We start from the raw sequence: 8,478 nt of genomic DNA on the forward strand, positions 1-8,478 counted from the left end.
TCATCCCAGGTCAGACATGGCAGGATCAGGATTACTTTTATCATGATTTAAAAACTATTTGCACGACACAATTTCTATCAAATTCAGTCATATATCTGATAGAAGAAAAAGCCTATTTTCAGGAAATTGCTTTCTATTTTAGTCAACAAATGTGTGAATTTCTGATTCTATAATGCAAAATATGTATGTACCAATTTTTTCCACAGGAAAACTTGTGTGAAATGTGCAAATCTATTTACCATAAAATTTTGATCACTCTGGGCATTCAGGGATTATAAACATTCAGTGTCACCACTGTTCCTCACAGGGATACAAGGGCTCAGGAGTTATCGTAGCCCTCATCTCATTCACTTGTGGCTGTTGGTTTCCTCATCTCTCCTCCCATCTAGGCTGGGCACTTCTTAGGCCCTGGGGCCCTGGCTTACTCACTCATAGATCCCAATGAATGTATGAGGAAATCCTTCCCGAATTAGAAGATCTTATACAGAATTTGATCTTTGAATATCAAATAGTTTGAAAGAGATATTTAACAGACATTAAATCAATGAATAACCAGAAAGAGAGATAGATAGACATACAAATATATAGATGTATTCATATGTGCACACATAGCATGTGGGTGACTGTTTCAAGTTGTGAAGAGAAACTCAGAGGCAGAGAATACCTGGGGTGGACATGACTTAAGCTGATGGTTGGATTGGTTTCCTTGCAGATGCCATCCTCAGGGTTAACAGGTTCTGGCCAGAGGAAGAATGGAAAAGATGTTGCCAGGGGCAGAGAGCCTGGTGTGGTCAAGGGACCAAGAGGAGGCCAGCGCAGCTGCAGGGAGAGGTGGGAGGAAACTGGGAGGCAGGCAGGGTCGGATCACGTCGGGCCTTGAGGGTCTTGGGTAAGAGGACTGGGTTTTACCCTGTGTGTGATGGGGAGAGTCAAGCAAGGGGAGAACACTGATTTATTTAAAAAGATCCCTTTGGTTAGAAGAGGGCCAGAGGGGATGCGGGAAGATTAGACAGGAGGCTGTTACTTGCTAGGACAAGTTTGTGATATGGTGGAGGTGGAGGACAGATAGGAGTTTGGAGGGAGAGCTGAGATGAAGCCTGCAGAATTGGGCATGGAGAAAGTACACTGCTTTCAATGGGCACCTGAGCCCCTCCCATCTCAAAGGGTGATGGCTCCCCATCTCCCATGCTGTTCCTCCAGCTCCATCCTTAAACCTGGGCCCTATGCTGGCTGTCCTCTGGCTGGTTCTCCCCTGTGATAAGGAGACTGTCAGACCAAAGCGAATGCCCACCCAGATCAGCCCGCTATACCCCAGAACTACTCAGAAACACAGGCCACTGTAAGAAAGGGAGTTTGCACCAGTCTATTTGTAATTTTGAAAAAAATAAAATAAAACTCAGCTGGACTAGACAGCACACTTAGTGCAGCAGGCAATCTATACTGTGGCAATGGTTCCTCATGTGTCATGGATGGAAACAGAGACCTTGCTTCCGATAACGCTGTTGTCGGCTGTAGTCGAGGTACCCGGGATCCCCGATTCCCTGCCAAATGGCTCTTGAAGTGTAACCTAGGACCCGTGCAGGCAGACCATATCACGGCACGTGGGTGATGGGACTGGGGCTGGGATGGGGTTCCAGGTTCCTTTTAGTGCAGAGAGAATTGGGGCTGGGAAGGACCAAGGATGGCAACTGCCCTGGAAAGGAGGCCTGGCTCTCCCTGGATTCTCTAGCTGAAGGGCTCCTGTAACCCTTCAGACTTGCTGAGGCCATGGTGGGCCTCAGGGTGCTGTGGGGAGCTGGCGGAGGGCTTTCCTACCCCTTGAGGCAATGAAATAGTGAGGGGTTTCTGCAGGTTCTAGAAGGCTCCAAGTAGGTGTCTTTCCTTCCAGGGCACAAGAAGTCAGTTTGGGGGGGCTTGAGTGTTGAGAGCTGTTGGAGGGGTCTGAGAGGGTGAAGTGGGATTCTGGGTGACAGGCTAATGTTCCCACAGAGAGGTGGATGCATCACAGGAATGGGCAGGAGCTAGGGGTTAGGGGCTGGCGGGAGACCACCAGTGCCAGAAGCTGCTGTTTGGGACTGAGTCCTCTTGTCCGCCCCTGATGATGAGTCAGAGGAGCCTGGAGCACCCACCCAGCAGGAGTCAGGCAGCATGAGAAGGGGGCAGTGTGGGGCATGACAGGCAGCACCCCTTACTTGCCCCTAGTCTCATCTGTGCTGGTAAGAACTGGAGATTGGGGATTGAAATGGATCAGGATGAAGTCTTCAAAACTCAGATGGGACGCTTGTAAGAATCAAAAGTGACAGCTCAGTTTTAGAACCATCAATAGATCCCAGAGTCTAGCAGGGCAGGATCTCTGCCCTCTCCCCTCAGCACAGTTGGTAGTAGTTACTGAGAAAACAGTATTCCCAACCTGGGCAGGGAGGCCATCCCTGGCCACAAACCTGGCTCAGTAGCACTTTCCTTGGTCCCTTCCCCACCTCACATGCCCCTGCAGTGCTTTTCCTGTCTTCTACGTCCTCCATGTTTTCATCATTCATCTTGTTCCTGTCTGCCTCTCTCCACTTGATTGCCGATCCAAGAGATCAGGAATTTGTCTTTGTTCACTGGGCACATAGTGGCATGCAGTGACTATTTGCCGAATATGGCTGAATGAATAAATGAATGATTGGTTATCCGCAGAGACTTGGGACCTCTTATTGAGCAGGTTGCATGTACACAATGTTCTAGAGGGGACAGAGAAATGATCTTGTTGCTCAGAAAACTGGCAGAGAGATCTGGGAGTACTGGGGCTGGGGTCCTTGGAGATTTGAAGTTCAGCTGGGAGAGAGGGGCCAGGGCTGCTGCTCCCTGAATGATGATTGCAAAAGTGGTTTTCACAAGGAAGAGATGGGGCTACCTTGCTATGCTTGACACTGGGTGCTCTTGTCCTGGCCGCCAACAGCCCGTTCCGTGTCCTGCGCCATCGGGGTGGGAGCAGCAGAGAGAGGAAGTCACATGCAACTCAGAATCTGTTTCTCCTGGAAAGTGTTTAAGGGCACAAACTGCCCCTAGCCTCCCTGAGTTCAATCTGCCATGAACTCACTAAGTGGCCTTGGCTGGGTTACTGTGTTTCCTCTATACAATGGGGATCATATTAACAATGACCTCATTGGTTATTGCGGAGATTAAGTGAGCTTAGGTAAATAACAGTGCTCAGAGCAGAGCCTGCCCATGGCAGAGGCATGCAAGCCTCTGCGGTTGGCTTTGGGATCTTGTGGGATAGAGAGGGTCCCCTGCCTTCCTCTACTTTTTCCTTACATTGTGGTGCTTACCTCCCTACCACTTGCTCCCTTCCCCCCCAGTTTCCCCCAGTTTAGGTTCTCCCTCTCTTCTATGCCACAGATACACAGTGTGGTTTTGGTGGGGCCCCTCCTTCCCACCCTCTGCTTCCCTGAGATAAGCCTGGGACCTGCAGGTCTTGGGAAGATGAACCTGGCTATGTGAGTCAACCCATCCTACCCTGCCTGCCTGCTGTGTGCCGTCAACTAGTGACAGGAGGGGTGAAGATGGCGCCGATGACACCCTATCTCCTGCCAGGATGGCAGAGAGTCTGAGGAGTCCAGGGATACAGAGCCCTAAATTACCACACCCTTCTCTTCCTCCTTCTTCTTCTTTTAAAGACAGGGCTTCACTATGTAGCCCAGAATGGCCTAGAATTCGAACTCCTCCTGCCTCCACTTCCTGAATGCTGGGATTACAGGTGTGCACTACCATTCCAGGCACTACACCCAGTTTCTGAGGGAATGGGGCTCATTCTGTCTATGACCTTCAGGTCCTGCCCCACAATTGTCCACCCCAATGTGGGCCCATCAGACTTCACCAGCTGCTGGGCCTTGGTAACCATCTTCCAGCCCACATCTGTGCCTCCCCCCCATTCTTAACTTCAAGGTCCAGGCCCCTAGATGCTCTGGCGTCCTTCTTTCCCCATCCCTGCAAACCTATCCATTCCTGTTTTCATATCATTCTGCTTTCTTTCAAATCACTCAGGTCAGCCAAGGCCTTGCTACTCAAAGTGTGGTCCTCAGACCGGCAGCAGTAGCCTCACCTGGGAATATGCTGAAATGCAGAACTGCCTTTTAACATGACCTCCAGGGATCTGCACACATCACCACCTGAGAATGACTGAGCTGAGTTCCCCTTGTCTCAAAAACCTCTTAATCCTTGAAAAGACAGAGTTTGGGAACCTGTGTCAGCTGGTACTAGACAGTCCAGAGACAGAGGAAAGAGCCTTTCAAGTTCTGTGAACAAGGATATGGACTTGCTCTTACCTAACATCCTGAATCCTAATTCTACACTAGCCTGCCATGGGAACTGCCAGAATCCGCCCTTCAAGGCCTCACCCAATGCACTGGGTTGGCAGACTGGTCTCTCTCTCTCTCTCTCTCTCTTTCTCTCGTTTTCCATTGCCATATTCCTGAAGACTCTTTGCCTGTGGCCCCAGAATCTCCTTTCAAAAGAGAGCTTAAATAATCTGATCCCTGCCCTCCAGTCTGGCTCCTGGAACACTGGTGTTCTGTTAAAGAGTTGCATGTGGTGACATAAGTGAGAGAGAGCTTCGTGTCTTCTCTCTCCCTCTTTTCCTCTTCTTTTCCCTGCATTCTGAGGATTAAAGCCACTGAGAATCACGAGTAAAGAAAACTGGTTAACTATATTCGCCCAGGGTTTCCAAAACCTAGACTTCCATTGTAACTTAGCATGTATAGAAATGATGTTAGAATATGCTAATCTAATTCCCTTAGACACTACCACACGAGAGAAAGAGAGAGAGAGAGAGAGAGAGAGAGAGAGAGAGAGAGAGAAAGAATGAGAGAGACATAGACATATATACAGAGAGAGAGAATGAGAGAGTCAGACATACACACACAGACAGAATGAGAGAGAAAGAGCAACAGACATATACACAGAGAGAAAGACAGAGAGAGAGATTTTTATGTGAGGCTCTTTGGTCCCTGAAGGACCCCCCTTGTGCCCATTTTTCAGGTGAGAAACTGAGTTGTACAGGCCCTCACCAATCTCCACCTCTCCTGTGCACTGGGGGGAGGAGGATTCTGCTTTTATTTTGATTTCAAATGCTCTGTGTTCACCCAGATGCTACAGCTTAGTCCTGAAGTTGGAGTCCTGTGGGCTGATGGCCACTGAAGAGAAAAGTGTCTTCTCCACCTAAGGGAGGACAGAGAACTTCCACAAACTTCACCCAGTGTTTGGGCGGTTCGTTTGGGAAAATTCCTTTTGCCTTACCCACCTGGAGAGTGCGTGGCCAGAGGGATTTCTAGCCAAACCTTGGCCTCGCTTCTGCTGACACTGTCGTTAGATGGAAGGTGGAACTGGCAGGGCCAGTTCTGACAGCTTGACTCACGGCTTCTTCAGTTCCTGCCTCTTGCCCGTAGTGGCACAGCATGGCTGAGGAGGCTGAGCATGGAAGGGTGTGGGGATCTGCAGGAATGCCATGCTATAGGGTCCTCTGCCCAGCCTGGTATTAGGGACCTGCTGGGACCAAGGTCTAGGGTTTGAGAAATCTGGGGGCACTTGGTGGGCAAAGAGAAAGGAGACTGAACACTGATCCTCCAGGCATAGCAAACCCAATGGGATCAGCATAGCTTGGCAACCATGAGGGACCCCAGGAACCCCCTCATTTTAGCAGATAGGAAACTGGTTAGGAGGAGTTTCTAGAGCTGCATGTTGACCAGCTGAACTGGGATACATTGATCATTTCCAGTCGTAACTGTTATATTCAAAATGGCCTGAGACTGTATGCATCCCAAAGCTGGATCCATCTGCTCTGGGAAATCCTATTTCCTAATACCAATGCACACCACCACTCTTCTTCTTTTTCTCCCCTTGTTAGACCTGCTTCCCAACTTTAGAGGAGGTAGCCAGCATAGGTTGGAAGAGCTTGCTTTCTGGGGTCTCCTGCAGGCAAAAGAGACCTTTACATGACTTGCTAAAGAATGGGAGCCTGGAGACTCCAGGAACTTGGTGTCTTCCAGCTCTGCGTGGCAGAATAGACTAGAAATGGACGCCCCAAATCCACTCTGGACTTAGCACCTCAGCCCACATCTAATATCCCTTTCCCTGTTCAGGACTCCAGTTCTTAAGAGGGGACAGTGACAACTTGAGATGTGTTCAGAGAAGGGTAACTAAGACAGCAAAAAGGACACTAAACCATGTTCTCAAGGAATGGCTGAAGAAACAAGAAGATTTAGCGTAGATAGGAGAAAACTTAGGGGATCAAGATGGCTGCATTCAGATACTAGAAGAATCATCATGGGAAGGGAGACTTGACCTACTCTCTATGACCCAGTCGGTAAAGATAAGGCTGGCAAGGGGAAGTTGCAGGAGCCCAGAAGTTGGAGCAGTTTCAAGACACTTTGGGTTTCTTCCACAAGGCATGCTGACTAGAGGACCCTGTGCCAGTGTTGAGAAAGGACACAAAAATGAGTAAGTCACCATCCCTGCCTACAAGGAGCAGGAAAATAGACACTAGCACAAGTCAGGGCACAAGTGGGGCCTTGACACAGTGTAAACATGCAGGCCTCACAGAGGAAATGACAGGCAAGTTGGGCCTCTAAGGATGAATAGGGTTTTGATGGGAGAAGAAGGGCAAGCCAGGCAGAAGAAACATCAGAGGCAGGGAGGCTGGGTGGGTACATGGTGTCTGGGGAGAGGCTTGTCAATGGTGAAATTTAGGAATGAGAAGCAGCAGGAGACAGGAGGAGTAGACAGGGAAGAGCTTTGGGGTGCTTGCCTAGGGGGTCTAGCTACAGATGTGATAGTGATCATGGACTACAGTGTGGGCTTCTTATCTAACATTTGGCTGACAAATTTTAGGATAACAGATCTCAACTTAATATTTAGTGTATCATCATAAGCCAAAGCAGAACGAAAACTCCAGGAAGTCGAAAAACTGTCAAATACCTTCTCTTTAACCAGCAGAAAAATTGCGTATTAGCAGGCATTGGGTGTTTTTTTAAACCCCATGATTCCAAAGGGTAATTTCCTTATGTATGCCAGTAAGTTATTAATGTTTACCTTCTCTCATAAATGCACGCACCTGTGTGTGTATACGTGTGTACACAGTCCACTAATCAAATGGGAGGAATAAAAACATACTTTCAAGTGAAAATGAATTTTACAAAAAATTGCACTTGAAAATCTGAAAGGTGTTCAAAAATGATATAAAAATAATACAATCAGCTGTCAACTAAACTTCCACAGGAATCATTTAAGCTGACTCATTAAAAATAAGTCTAAGCCAGGTATAGTGATCTAGGCCTATAATGCCAGGACTAGGGACTCTGAGGTAGGATGGTTGTGAATTCAAGGCTAGCCAGGGCTATAGAGTGAGACCCTGCCTCCAAAAACAAACAAACAGAAAACCAACCAACCAAATAAACAAATCATATTTTTCATCTAGTTTGATTGCATATATTGCATATTGCTACAAAATTTAAGCAGAAAGTATTTCCTTCTGTTATCTGCCAGAGAAATGGATATGACATTTCAAGGGCTTATTTGCCACCACCAAGATTCTGATATTCTTACATTTTATTTAAAGTGGCACAATGGGAAACCCAGAAAATCATCAGAGACTGCTTTGAGAGCCTGTACTCTAATAAATTTGAAAATCTTGAAGAAATGGACAGATTTCTAGAAACTTACAACCACCCAAAACTGAACCAAGATGATATTAATCACCTGAATAGATCTATAACACAAAAAGAAATTGAAGCTACCATCAAGAGCCTCCCAAAAAAGAAAAGTCCAGGACCTGATGGATTTACTGCTGAATTCTATTAAATGTTTAAAGAAGAACTAATACCAACTCTCCTTAAAGTGTTCCATAATATAGAAAGGGAAGGAACACTGCCTAACTCATTTTATGAAGCCAATATTACTCTTATCCCAAAACCAGACAGACACCTCCAAAAAGAACTACAAGCCAATTTCCTAAATGAATATTGATGCAAAAATCCTCAGTAAAATAATGGCAAACTGAATCCAACAACACATCAGAAAGATCTTCCACCATGACCAAGTTGGCTTCATCCCAGGGATGCAGGGGTGGTTCAACATATGCAAATCTATAAATGTAATACAGCACATCAATAGAAGCAAAGACAAAAACCACTTGATCATCTCAATAGATGCAGAAAAAGCCTTCAACAAGATCCAACACCACTTCATGATAAAAGCTCTAAGAATACTTAGAATAGAAGGAGAGTACCTCAACATTGTAAAGGCTATATATGAAAAACCTATAGCCAACATAATTCTTAATGGAGAAAAACTGAAACATTTTCCCCTAAAATCATGAATGAGATAAGGGTGCCCACTATCCCCACTTCTATTCAACATAGTACTGGAATTCCTAGCCAGAACAATTAGGCAAGAAGAAGAAATAAAAGGAATACAAATAGGTAAAGAAACTGTCAAAATATC

The sequence above is a fragment of the Castor canadensis genome, chromosome 11 (genome assembly GCF_047511655.1).
Source record: "Castor canadensis chromosome 11, mCasCan1.hap1v2, whole genome shotgun sequence".
NCBI lineage: Eukaryota > Metazoa > Chordata > Mammalia > Rodentia > Castoridae > Castor > Castor canadensis.